At 40.0% G+C, this 13,729-nt stretch overlaps 1 protein-coding gene and 1 non-coding gene across 2 annotated transcripts in view; both read left to right on the top strand.

Moving 5' to 3' along the window:
- The window catches only part of tlcd1 (TLC domain containing 1), a 54,476-nt gene that overhangs the window by 24,758 nt on the left and 15,989 nt on the right, over window positions 1–13,729 (top strand). The window lies entirely within an intron of this gene.
- On the top strand, window positions 369–475 carry LOC140732571 (U6 spliceosomal RNA). The gene has a single exon (XR_012100098.1). It is a non-coding gene; the product is annotated as a U6 spliceosomal RNA (small nuclear RNA).

The following is a 13,729-nucleotide window of genomic DNA, read 5'->3' as shown; positions in this document are numbered from 1 at the left end:
TACATTTTGATCCTTGTAAGCTTTCTTTGCACTCTTTCAACATTATTGAGATCTTTCCTGTAGGTAGTTGAGCTGAACTGCACTCAATACTCCAAATTAGGCCTCACAAACATCTTATACAACTTCAACATAACATCTCAGTTCCTGTACTCAATACATTGATTTATGAAGTCCAATGTGCCAAAAGCTCTCTTTATGACCCTATCTACCTGTGACACCACATTTAAGGGATTATGGATCTTGATTCCCAGATCCCTCAGTTCTACCACACTCCTTAGTGCCCTTCCGCTCACCATGTAAATCCTACCATGATCTGTCCTTCCAAAGTCTAACACCTCAGACTTGTCTACATTAAATTCCATCTGTCTGTGCTCGCTTCGGCAGCACATATACTAAAATTGGAACAATACAGAGAAGATTAGCATGGCCCCTGCGCAAGGATGACACGCAAATTCGTGAAGCGTTTATTAAATTTTATTTTTTAAAAAAATTTTTAAAAAAATTCCATCTGTCATTTTTCAGCTCATCCTTCCAGCTGGTCCAGATCCCACTGCAAGCTTTGATCGCTTTTCTCGCTGTCTACTTAGCCCCCAATCTTGGTGTCATCCCCAAATTACTGATCCAGTTTACTACATTATCATCTAATTTGTTGCTACAGATGGCAAACAACAACAGAAACAGCTCCGATCCCTGCAGCACACCAATAGTCACAGGCTTTCTGTCAGAGAATTAAACATCTTCTGCCACTCTCTGGCTTCTACCATGAAGCTGACATCAAATCCAATTTGCTACCTCATCCTGAATGCCAAGTGTCTGAACCTTCTTAACCAACCTCCCATGTGAGATCTTGCTAAAGCCCATGTAGACAACACTGCCTTGCCTTCATCAACTTTCCTGGGAACGTCCTTGAAAACCTTCATAAGATTGATTATACATGACCTACCATGCATCAAGACATGTTGACTATGCCTAATCAATCCCTGTCTATCCATATATTTATTTATCCAGTCTTTATAATACCATCTAATAACTTCCCCTCTACTAATATTAGGCTCACCCTTCTATAATTTCCCAGCTTATTCTTAGCGCATTTCTTTAACAATGGGACAACAGTAGCCGTTATCCTGTCCTCTGGCAACTCACCAGTTGCTAAAGAATCAGAATCAGATTTATTATCACCAGCATGTGTCGTGAAACTTGTTAACTTAGCAGCAGCAGTTCAATGTAGTACATAATATAGAAGAATAAATAAATAAATCAATCAATTACAGTACAGTATACGTATATTGAATAGATTAAAAATTGTGCAAAAACAGAAATAACATATATTAAAAAAGTGAGGTAGTGTTCACGGGTTCCATGTCCATTTAGGAATCAGACGGCAGAGGGGAAGAAGCTGTTCATGAATCACTGAGTGTGTGCCTTCAGGCTTCTGTACCTCCTACCTGATGGTAACAGTGAGAATAAGGCATGCCCTGGGTCATTTTAAATATCTCTGCTAGGGCCCCTGAAATTTTTGCATTAGCTTCCCATGAGGTCTGAGGGAACACCACCTCAGGTCTATCCTAATTTGCCTCGACATAGCAAAATTCTCCTCCTCTGTAATCTGTATATCGTCCGTGACTTCACTGCTGTTTTGCCTCACATCTATAAACTCTGTATCCGTCTCCCAGGTAAAAAAATTCATTTAAGATCTTCCCCATCTCTTTCGGTGTGTTAAATGTTTGTTAATTTTATCCAATCTATTTACTTGCTTCCTTCCTCCTCCCTTGTGTCAACAATATCTCTCCCTTAGTAGGACACTGGCACCTCTCTGATGCCCCTAATCAATATGATTATGTGCCTTGCACCCCTATCCCTGTTCCACACTTTCTTTCAACAAATGAGAAGGCCAATCAGCCCATTGAGTTTTTGCCAGCTCTCAGAGCAATACATGCAGTCTATTGCCTCTCATTTCCCAGAAAAATGTTCTCTCCCACATGCTCATCTGCTTCCAGTCCACTTGCTGGCCATCTATATTAGGGGCAAGTTACAGTAGCCAGCTAACCTAACAGCATGTCTTTAGGATGTGGTATGAAACCCATGTAACCACAGGAAGAACATGCAAACTGCACAGAAACTGCATGCAAGGTCAGGATATACAGGAGCTGTATAGGACAGCATTAACTACTCTGCCTTTAATCCACACCACAGGTGCAGCTGCCTCACAACACCAGAGTTCCAGCTTCAATCCTGATCTCTGATACTGTCTCTGTGAATGTTAAAATATCAGAGTAGAATTAGGCTATTCAGCCCATCAAGTCTGGGTGGTATGGTAGCATTGCAGTTCTTGTACTGCTATTACAGTAGAGACCCAGGTTCAATTCCCACCGCTGTCAATAAGGAGTTTGTACATTCTCCTCATGACTGCATAGATTTACTCCAGGTGCTCTGGTTTCCTCCTGCATTTCAAAGACATGCAGATTAGTAGAGTAATTGGTCACGTGGGTATATTTGGGTAGTGCAGGCTCTTTGGGCTGGAAGGACCTGTTACCGTGCTTTAAATAATATTTTTAAAAAACAGAAAAGTAAAATAGGTGCAATTCATGTAAAAAAAAAACAGACTGGAGACACAGTGAGGGAGCAGAATGACAATATCCTGGTTTCTTGCATTTCCAGTGTTTTTCCCCAACATTTTCAAAGTGAGTATGTGAGGAATATCATTACCACCATCGTGTAGACAGATTCAGTGAAGCTTCACAGAGCTCCTTCTGTGCCTGAACAGTAGATATCTCAATGGTTATACTGAACTCTTGGATCATTGAGTTAGATGTTTGCTATTGGCTGTACAATGTTGGACTCCATTCCTAGCTCTTCAGCAGAGGAGGCAGCTCTTGCCTGTCTGCAGCAAGATCTGGGCAACATTTAGCCGTAAGTTGATAAGAGGCAAACAATATTTGCTCCACTAAAGTGCTGGGCATTAGACATCTCCAGCTAGAGAAAGTCTAACTGCCCCTTTTGATATTCAATGGCATTACGATCACCATTATTGAAAGTTAAAGACTGTCCCGGTGCTTATGCCGGTTTCTGTGGCATAATGTGACTGAGAGTATGAGACTACCCCCCCCCCCCCCCCCCGGATAGGACACCAGTCTATAACGAGGTTAACCCCCAGCATTTTGCTGGTACCCGTTTTCAGCTGGGTGGACTGGAGCAGTGTGTGGTTAAGTGCCTTGCTCAAGGACGCAACATGCTGCCCCAGATGGGGCTCGAACTCACAACCTTCAGATCGCTAGTCCAATGCCTTAACCACTTGGCCACGTGCCATACCATCATTATTGACCAACCATATAAACGCCACAGCTACAAGAACAGGTCAGAAGGCTGGGAATCCTGCAGCTATTGACTTGCCTCTTGAACCCTAATGCTTTTCCACCACTGACAAGGTGCATTGGAGAAGCCTGATGGAATTGATATTGCTACTGGTTTATCATTGTCGCATGTACTGGGATGCAATGAAAAGCTTGTCTTACATACTGTTCATACAGATCAAATCATTACACAGTGCACTGAGGAAGAACAAGGTAAAGGGTACATTTTAAAAAATTGTCATGTACAATGCAACTCTGATATCCGTCTTCTCCTAATAGCCATGGAATACAGAAAGACTATGGGATGTTGTTGAAAGAAAAGACATCAACCCCCCCCCCCCCGCAAGCAAAATAAAATGAAACAAAACTTGCAAACCCCAAAATCCCTCACAGAAAAAAAACAGTGACAATAGCATAAAATCCCCCACCCCTCTCACAGAAAAAACTGCATCAATAACAGCCCCCGACCCCCTCACTCCTGGAAAAGCACAGCAACAATAGCATCAAAATCCCCAAAACCCACTCTCACACACAAAAAATTAACAAATCACCCTCTCGCCAATCAGTCACAAGAAGGAAAACACTGAGAAACTTAAGGAGAGCAATATAAAGTACAGTCCAATTATCACATAAATCTCAGAATATCAAAAACATACAAGGAGAGCAGCTGCACTAACTCAATAACAATGCAGAATAAAATGTAACAGCTACAGAAAAAGTGTGGAGCAAGTAAACAGTAAAGTGCAAGATCATAACAAGGTAGATTGCAAGGCCAGGAGTCCATCTTGTCAGACAAGAGGTCTATTCAAGAGTCTGATAACAGTGGGAGCCTATTGGTGCATGCTTTCAGGCTGTTGGATCTTATGGCCAATGGGAGAGAGGAGAAGAGTGAGTGTTCAGGGTGGATGGGGTCTCTGATTGTGCTAGCTGGTTTAGTAAGTAAAATACAGTACTTTGCATATACTTGGGTGCGGAAATTCTAAAAACTCGCTAATTGTTTAATACCATCGGTATGAATTGGGAGGAAAATGAGCACTTTGAAGCCCCAGGCCTGCACTGCCATTTACTAACCTCAATCCCTGTGGCAGACCATTTGTTCTGTTCTTCCAGCCTGGAGGAAGAAAAACATATATGTTGACTCCCTCTCTCTCCAGTTAGCCAGTCAATCAATGTCACTGTATCACCTCCTCCACCATGAGCTTTTATTTTCTTCCATATCCTTCAAAACAGCAGCTCTGAAAGAGAAAAAGGTTAAAAATTAGCTTTGTCACACATACAATGAAACAGTGAAATATATTGTTTGCGTCAATGACCAACGCTGACTAAGGATGTGCTAGGATGTGTAAGTGTTGCCAACATAGCAAGTCCACAACCTACTAACCCTGACTCTTACATCTTTGGAAATTGAAAGGAAACCCATGTAGTCACAGAGAGAACATACAAACTCCTTATAGACAGTGGTGGGAACTGAACCCCTGTCACTGGTATTCTAAAGTGTTACACTACCTCATATGCTTTCAAACTGAACCTTAGACATTCTGAAGGCATCTTATCCCATCGGAATATCTAAGTATAATACATTCACGTTTATCCACAGAACATATTATCTCAGAATCAGGTTTAATATGTTGTGAACTTTGTTAACTTTGGGGCAGCAATACAGTGCAATACATGATAACAGTGAAAAAAAAGAGAACTGCCTTACAGTAAGTGTGTGTGTTAAATATATATAAAAGTTAAATTAAATAAGTAGTGCAAAAATAGGAAATAAAAATGTAGTGAGGTAATGTTCATGGGGCACTGTTCAGTGAACTCCAATAAATGGTGAAATGTTACTTCACTTTCAAAAAAAATGATAAACTTGCATTGAATTGTACTAAGTGCCTTTCTCAACATCTTTTATAATAAATTCTAACGCCTTCCCAGTGACAATTGTTGTTCCTTTTCAAGCCTTGTGTCACATCAGGAGGCATTTTTGCCACTTCCATAGGATTTGGCTGTTTTTTATGAAGCCGAGTTGCTAGCTCGATGCTCAACCGTGCATGGATGGAAAGTACACAAGGTGCCGGCCAGATTTGAACACTTTGACAATGTTGATGCTTAAACTGGTTCCCTGCTCTTTGTCTCCCTTCTGAATAAATGAATTATATTTACCATTTTCCAATCTGATGGAACCTTTCTAGAATTCCAGGGAATGTTGCAAAATTAAAACCTACACATCATCATTCTCAGTATCGCAAGAGATTCTGCAGATACTGGAAATCTTGAGCAACTCACCAAATGTTGGAGGAACTCAGCAGGTCAGTCACCATCTGTGGAGGGGAATAAACAGTTGATGTTCGGGCTGAGACCCTTTGTCAAGTCCTGATGAAGGGCCTCAGCCCAAAATGTTTATACCTGTCCATAGAAGCCACTGTATCTCACTTGTCACTTTTAAGACTCTAGAACAAAGCCCATCAAGAACACAAGACTTGTCAGTCTGTAACTCCGACATTTTGTTCTTCACCATAGTACTGGTGATGGTCATTTTCTTGATGTAATATCCCAGTTGATAGTTACCTCCATATCCATCCTAAACTACCACTGACACACAGTGGCTCCAGTATAAACAACCCACAAAATGCAGCACAGCTACCAGCCTTGGGTATTCTGGCAACACTTTTAAAACCTGCACATTTTATCAGCAAGACATAAGATAGTGGACATATGGAATGCCACCTTCCACAGTCTAGCAAGGATGTGATGCTGAGGCTTTACAAGGCACTGTTGAGGCCTCACCTTGAGTATTCTGAACAGTTTTGGACTCCTCATCTAAGAAAAGATGTGCTGGCATTGGAGAGGGTTCAGAGGAGGTTCAGAAGGATAATTCTAGGAATGAAAGGGTAATCATACAAGGAACAGCTGATAGCTCTAGGTCTGTATTAGCTGGGATTTAGAAGAATGAGCAGGGTCTCATTGAAACCTTTCGAACGTTGAAAGGCCTAGACAGAGTAGATGTGGAAAGGATGTCACCCATGGTGGGGGAGTCCAGGACAAGAGGGCCCAGCCTCAGGATAGAGGGGCATCCATTTAAAACAGAGATGTGGAGAAATTTCTTTAGCCAGAGGGTGGTGTTTATTACCTCAGGCAGCTGTGGAGGGCAGGTCACTGGGTGTATTAAAGGCAGAGCTTGATAGGTTCTTGATTGGACATAGCATCAAAGATTACGGGGAAAAGGCCGGGGAATGGAGCTGAGGAGGGGGCAAAAAAGGACCGGCCATGACAGAATGATGAGCAGATTCGATGGGCCAAATGGTCTAATTCTGCTCCTATGTCTTATGATCTTGTGGTCTTATCTTGCCTTGAATATATATTACTCATCCTTCACTATCATTATATCTAAATCAGTGAGCTTCCTACTCAACCACACTATAGAGGTACCTTCACTAGATGGACTGCAGAGGTTCGTGAAGAAGTTTTACCACACACAACCTTCTCAATGGCAAGTAATTAATAAATATTGATCTTATCAGCAATAGCTTATCATAAAAGAGAATTTAGGAAAAATGGTCATCAGCAATCTTATCCTAAAAATGAATTTAAGAAAATAATTCTTGTTCCTCCTTCTGGGTAAACAAATTATGATAAGAAGTTTTAAATGTTTTGAAAACTTCACATATATGTAAATGTGAAATTGAAGAAATGCTGGTGACAGACAATAAATTGGCCAGTGCAGGTGGAAGGACAACCCAAATTCATGGGGTGGCATGGTAGTGTAACGCTATTACGGAAACGGCAACCCCCCAATCATGGTTCAATTCCTGCTGCTGCTGTAAGGGGCTTGTTCTCTCTGAGACCTCATGGGTTTCCCCTGGGTGCTCTAGTTTCCACCTACATTCCAAAGAAGTACGGGTTAGGGTTAGTAAGTTGTCGGCATGTGATATTGGCACTGGAAGCATGGGTGACACTTGCGGGCTGCCCCCAGCACATCCTCAGGCTGTGTTGACGCACATGACGCATTTCACTGTACGTTTCACTGCACGGCTCGGTAGTGTCATGGCTAGCGCAACGCTTTACAATACCGGCGGCCTGAGTTCATTTCCCGCCACTGCCTGTAAGGAGTTCATATGTTCTTCCTGTGACCGCGTGGGTTTCCTCTGACAGTCCAAAGACATACCGGTTGGTAGGTTAATTGGTTGTTGTAAATTGTCCCATGATTAGGCTAGGGTTAAATCAGGGATGCTGGGCTGCACTGCTCGAAGGGCTGGAGGGGCCTACTCCATGCTGTATCTCAACAAATAAATAAATATTTACACCGATGCTAATCAACCAGTGACCTTTCATTTGAAGAAGTGGGCCAGCTATAATGTGAGGGTGAAAAGAGGCAGAATATGTAAACCAGTGTCTGTTAAATGCTCAGTTTTACTCTATATTTGATGAAAAGGATTATTAGTTCATAGAAAACAAACTTAATACATATGGCAAACAGATTTTTGTTTGATAGATGAATAAAATATTGCAATAGGAAGGACTTAAGATGCTGAACATATTCAGTTTCAATCTTTTGATCCACAGAGCAGCATTATAAATGTTAGCATTTTACATACAGCATTTCATTGCTGGAGAAAACAGCGGTTGAAGTTTATTTTTAGCCTGTGCCTATTAAGTTGCTGACAATCTGTCATGTAAATTTTAACATTAATATGTTGGTTAATCATAAGATCACTATAGTCTGGAATCTCACAGCCCGGCCAGGTGGCAGATAAATTTACATAATGACAATCAGCTCTCAACAAGACATTGAAGAAATCACCAGAGAACACTGAAACCATTTTACTTTCTGCACTGAATATGAATAAAAAGTGTTTAATAAATATGCCCTTGTGATACATGTAGAATTATAAACAGTGCTATTTCTGTTCTCAAACGGCAAGGGCTAATGTAAATGCATCTACTTAAAATGATAGTGAAGGTGAAATATGTAGACTGGTGCCAAAGTTTAGCTCTCAGAATTGTGCTAATCAAATATCTAGGGCACTTTTCTTACTGCTGTGCACCAAATGGTGAATCTTGTTCCTGACAGCACACCTCAGGAATTTTGGGCAGGGTGTGTGAACAGTGCTCCAAAATGTATTTCAAACAGAAGTTAAATGTGGCTTGTACTGTGAATTGTGAAATATTCTCCCCGGAGCACAACAGTGGAAATGTAATAATGTTACACCCTCGATTCAGACCTGCTCTCCAAAACAAATCTCAATGTCTGCCAATTCCAGTCTGTTATCCAGTGTCTTTTCTAATGTCTTCTCTGAATGGCATGGAATTCTGGGGCACTTTTCTGCCATCTGGAGTAATTTTGTCTTGCAAGTTGTTGAAGCATTTTTGCATAATAGTTTAGCAGAGGCAGGAAGCTGTTTAAAATTAACATGCTGGCAGCAAAGATGATAAAGGATTTTAATACGAACATATTGAGCCGATATTTGCTCTGGATTATTTTCAGGTGTTTGTTATTTTGAAAAAAATGCAAAAAAAAAGATGAGAGCTTTGCTAATATCTGAGTTTTTCTCTGGAAAGATTTAAACATTACACACAATTAATAAGTTTGTGCCAAAGAGGAATAACATAACAAACTGGTGGATTATTGTTGAGACAGGAATGCATGACCTCTAAAATGAAAATATTGTGCCAACATTCTGAAGATATTATTTACTTCTATGGGAGTATGATGCCAACTAGTTCAAAGTAAATTTATTGTCAAAGTACATATATGTCACTATATACAACCCTGAAGTTCATTTTCTTGCAGGCATATTCAGTAAACCTATAATAGAATAATAGCCGTAATAGAATTAGTGGAAAAACTGCACCAACTTGGATGTTCAACCAGTGTGCAAAAGGCAACAAACTGTGCAAATACAAAAAGAAAGAAATAATATTAATAAATAAGCAATAAATATCGAGAACTTTAAATGAAGGATTTCAGTAGGATGTGAAAGGGAAATCATCAAAGCACCAGAGGATGTAGGATGTGTATGATACAGGGCTTCAACTGAATATTTTGTTAATTATTTTAGCAATGTAATAAAATAATAAATTTAACCTATGTATCGAGCTAGCTGAGTGTAGCAGAACGCTAAAGCACATCTAGCCTGCTCCACGTGTGTTCTTGCTTCATGCAGCTAGGCTTCATGTAATTAAGTGCAATCATTTGGAATGATGTTTCGCAAAGCAGTTTGTAACATGCTAATGTTAAAGACTGGTTTCTTTCAGGGGCACCAAAATTGCCCCTTAAGTCCGCATCTTCCATTTTTCTTAGCTAAGTAGCAGTACAGTTCAGAATTGTCGAAGCCTGATTGGCAAACTGTTAATGCAATACAGAGTATTTGTGAGTGGATGGAATTAGGATACAGGTCAGCCACAGTTGTAGTGAGTGCTAGAACAGGCCTGAAGGGCCAACTAGGCTACCCTAATCCTGTGTTATAATTTTGCAGCATAGGGTTAAGCCTGAAATGCATAGGTAATTTCATTAGTTCAGAAGGTGTTACGTTTTGTAACTTAAAGACATTAAGTTAATTCAAAGAAAGATATGGGAGTCCGAACTGTTGGTGTAACTTTGAGTTTACTTTAAGCAAGGCACGCTTATCACATGGTAGCATGGCGACGTATGCAAATCATGTACCTATACATATAACCCGTAATAAATTATTTTAAACAAGAATGCTTAATCTAACAATGTATATACAAGAATACTTAAATATTTTAAATACACAACAGCAGAGACTGGGCCCCAAATTTGCACCGTTGACAGGGAGCTGTGCACATTGGTTGCGGGTGTTCAGAAATCATTCATCCATCAATTGTACATAATTGAATGTTGTTATACAAACATGTGTTTGAAGAACCTCATTTTTTAGTACAATTAGCATACAGTACATATTTGACATTTTTAAAGTGCAGTAAGTATCCTGAGTTAAAGAAGATGAAAGATTCTATTATAGGGTTGGAATCTTTATTGACAAGACATTCATCCCCAGGCACTAGTGCTATATGTGCAATGTGATAGCATTAACAGTTCAACTCTGCATCTGCAACCAATTCCAATGAACTTGATTCTGGTGCCCCCCCCCCCCCCCCATCAGAGATGAATTTCTAGCTAAGTAGTGAGTTTCAGATCTGGGTTTCCATCCCTTCATGGACAAGGAAATGGAACAGAAAATGCTGAAAATCTTCAGCAGCTCTGGCAGCATAGGTACAAAGAGAAACAGAGTTAATGTTTCAGGTCAGTAACCTTTCCTCAGAACCTTCATCGGATAGATAAACATCTTTGTTTTCTCTGGTTCTCTCTGCCAATTCTTGGGCAATCCGTTGGTTATTTCCAGAAAACCCTAAGATATAGGAGCAGCATTAGCCATTCAGCCCATCGAGTCTGCCCCGCCATTTCATCATGGCTAATGCATTTCCCTCTCAATGCCACTCTCCTGCCTTACCCCCATAACCTTTCACATTCTGACTAATCAAGAACCTACCATCCTCTGTTTTAAATATACACAATGACTTGGTCTCCACAGCCATCCATGGCAATGAATTCAACAGATTCACCGCCCTTTGGCTAAAGAAGTTTCTCCTCATCTCTGTTCTAAATGGACATCCCTCTATTCTGTGGCTGTGCCCTCTGGTCCTAGACTCTCCCACTATAGAAACCTCTCCTCATCCACTCTGTCTCAACATTTGGTAGGTTTCAATGATATTCAACTCTTATTCTTCTAAATATTAGTGAGTACAGGCTCAGAGCCATCCATCTCTCCTCAAACATTAACTCTTTCATTCATGGGATAATTCCCAGGAACCTCCTCTGAACCCTCTCCAATGGCAGCACATCTTTTCTTAAATAAGAGGCCCAAAACTGCTCACATTTCTGCAGCTGAGGCCTCACCAATGCCTTATAAAGCCTCATTACATCCTTTCTTTTTTATTCTAGTCCTCTTAAAATGAATGTTAATATCACATTGCCTTCCTCACCAGTGACTCAACCTGCAAATTAACCTTTAGGGAATCCTGCACGAGGTCTCCCATCTGCCATTATCCATTTCCATCATTATCGGTTTTAATGATGTTGGTATTAATTTATTATTGTCACACATACCAAGATACAGTGAAAATCGCATCTTGTGTACTGTTAACAGTTCAAATCATTACACAGTGTATTGAGATAAAATAATAAAGCAGAATAAAGTTTAACACCTACCAAAAAATTGCAGAACAGGTAAATGATAAAGTGCAAGATCATAATGAGGTAGATTCTCTGTAGTATGTTGCTTTTAGCTTTCTGCCTTCATGACCAAGACCTGTTCTGGCATCGAAACCCCTTTGCCTCCCTCTCCTTTCCCATAGTCATCCTTTTAAAACCAATTCTTTAGCAACCATTTCTTTTCCAACCTGGGGTTCACAGTCTTCTTGTTTAATGGTATTTGACCTGGGCATAAATAAGGAAGGGAATACTTGCCTTAGTGGAGTGCTTTTGTGCTGTCTATTTAAGTCTAAGCCCCGGCGAAGTGGCTTTCACCTCTTCCTTTGTTAGGGCAGTGTTTATTTAGAGGTAAAGATAAAAATAAAAGATTAGCTTTATTCGTACATTGGGTGACGAAGTGAACTGTGTTGTTTGTATCAAATCAAATCAGCAAGGATTATGCTGAGCAGCCCGCAGGTGTTGTCACTCTTCTGGCGCTAACATAGCATGCCCAGCTGATCCTAACCTGTATGCCTTTTGGAATGTGGGAGGAAACCGGAGCACCCAGAGGAAACCCGTGCGGTACTGGAAGCCCCTACGGTGGAGTGTTGTCCTCTACATTAGTTACAAATCAAATTGCATTCCTCGTAAGTAAATAAACGATAATTAATTGTTTCAGATGTAATCTCTACCCATATTTTCACTGCAAACTTATTTGCAAGATGGGAGTTCAGGTTCTAAATGCTTTAGGCAATTATGAGTGCTTTACAACTTTGATAATGAAATGTTGATTGAGGTTGCATGACTACACTCAGTGTAAAGTACCAGAATCTATATTACCTGTGTATATTTTCTCTTAAAATTCGTGCACATGAATAAACACCCCCAGTAATTTGAACAATATTTTCTTGTGCAACACTGTTAATGCTACTTTATAAATACAAATTTCTTGCTTTTGAAGTTGCATCTAAATATGTATTAGAATTTGGTTGTTAAGAAAATATCCCCTGAATCACCAACTCAGACAAAATATCGACAAAATGTTTCAAAGGCTACCTTGCAAAAATTTAAACTTAAATCCTATTAATCCAGTGTGTAGTTACAATAAGAGCATTTTAAGCCCATCAGTGACACTGGAGTGCTTGTGTAGGAATTGACGATCTGTTTTTTTTCCATTAAGTTCAGCCTAGAATCTGAAGGTAAATCATTCTTGTCCATCTTAGTGGAAAATAAGTTAAAAGGGGATTCCTTTGACTCTCATGGCCAAGAATCTGGCAAATCCAGGATCAGCTGACTAAGTGGAGTGTGTGTGGAGCTTCATAGAGGACCTGCAGGCCGTGTATATTGAGTTCTCAAGGGATTGTCCACACTCCAAAATGTTCCAGAGAGCTGTAGGAATGGCATCCTTGTTTCATGCACCAATTCCAGGATGTGATTGGTTCCACAGAAAATGTCCATGACTTTAAGTGTCATGACTGATGCCCTAAAAAGGAACATCTTAAAAATTAATATTACTGAATTGTTAAAAAAGACACCTTTATCTTTTGGGTGCTCCATAATGTTTAACTGTAAAATTGTTGCACTTCTAAAAAAATACAGTATATATTTGCATTCCATAGAAAAACTTTTACTAACAAATAAAATCAAAGATTGCAGATTGTGAAGGATACTAATATATCTAGAAGAAAATCTGAATAATTTAGACCAATCCAGAGCATGTTATAATTGTGTATTAGCAAATATAATTTAGAACACATGCGCACAATACAAATCTAGGTACCTGATAGTTTTGCTAACAAGAGTGCATTAAAGGAGGCTGAGTAAAAATGCAGAAATTAAACAGCAGGGCACTTCAAATGTCACACAGCCCACAGCATTTAGCTAATGTGAATTGTTTTCCTGTGCACCCAGCTGCATGTCTGAGCCAAGGTTGTGCAACTGAATAGGCCATTGGTACAGAACTGCACCGCCTTTGGTATGGTATCTTTAAATTGTTGATGATACTTTCACACAGTCTCCATTGTTCGGCCTCCAGTGAACCCAAGTTACACCATTGTCAGGCCACCTCACTTGCACAAATCTCTCGCTGCTCAATAGTGCATAAATTGGTAAATGTGCTTAAAAGACAACTGTTAAGGTTCAGACCCTTACAAAATAAAGTACAGATGCAATCTGT

The sequence above is a fragment of the Hemitrygon akajei genome, chromosome 8 (genome assembly GCF_048418815.1).
Source record: "Hemitrygon akajei chromosome 8, sHemAka1.3, whole genome shotgun sequence".
NCBI lineage: Eukaryota > Metazoa > Chordata > Chondrichthyes > Myliobatiformes > Dasyatidae > Hemitrygon > Hemitrygon akajei.
The sequence above is the reverse complement of the archived record's forward strand: the minus strand, read 5'-3'. Positions and strand labels throughout refer to the sequence as shown.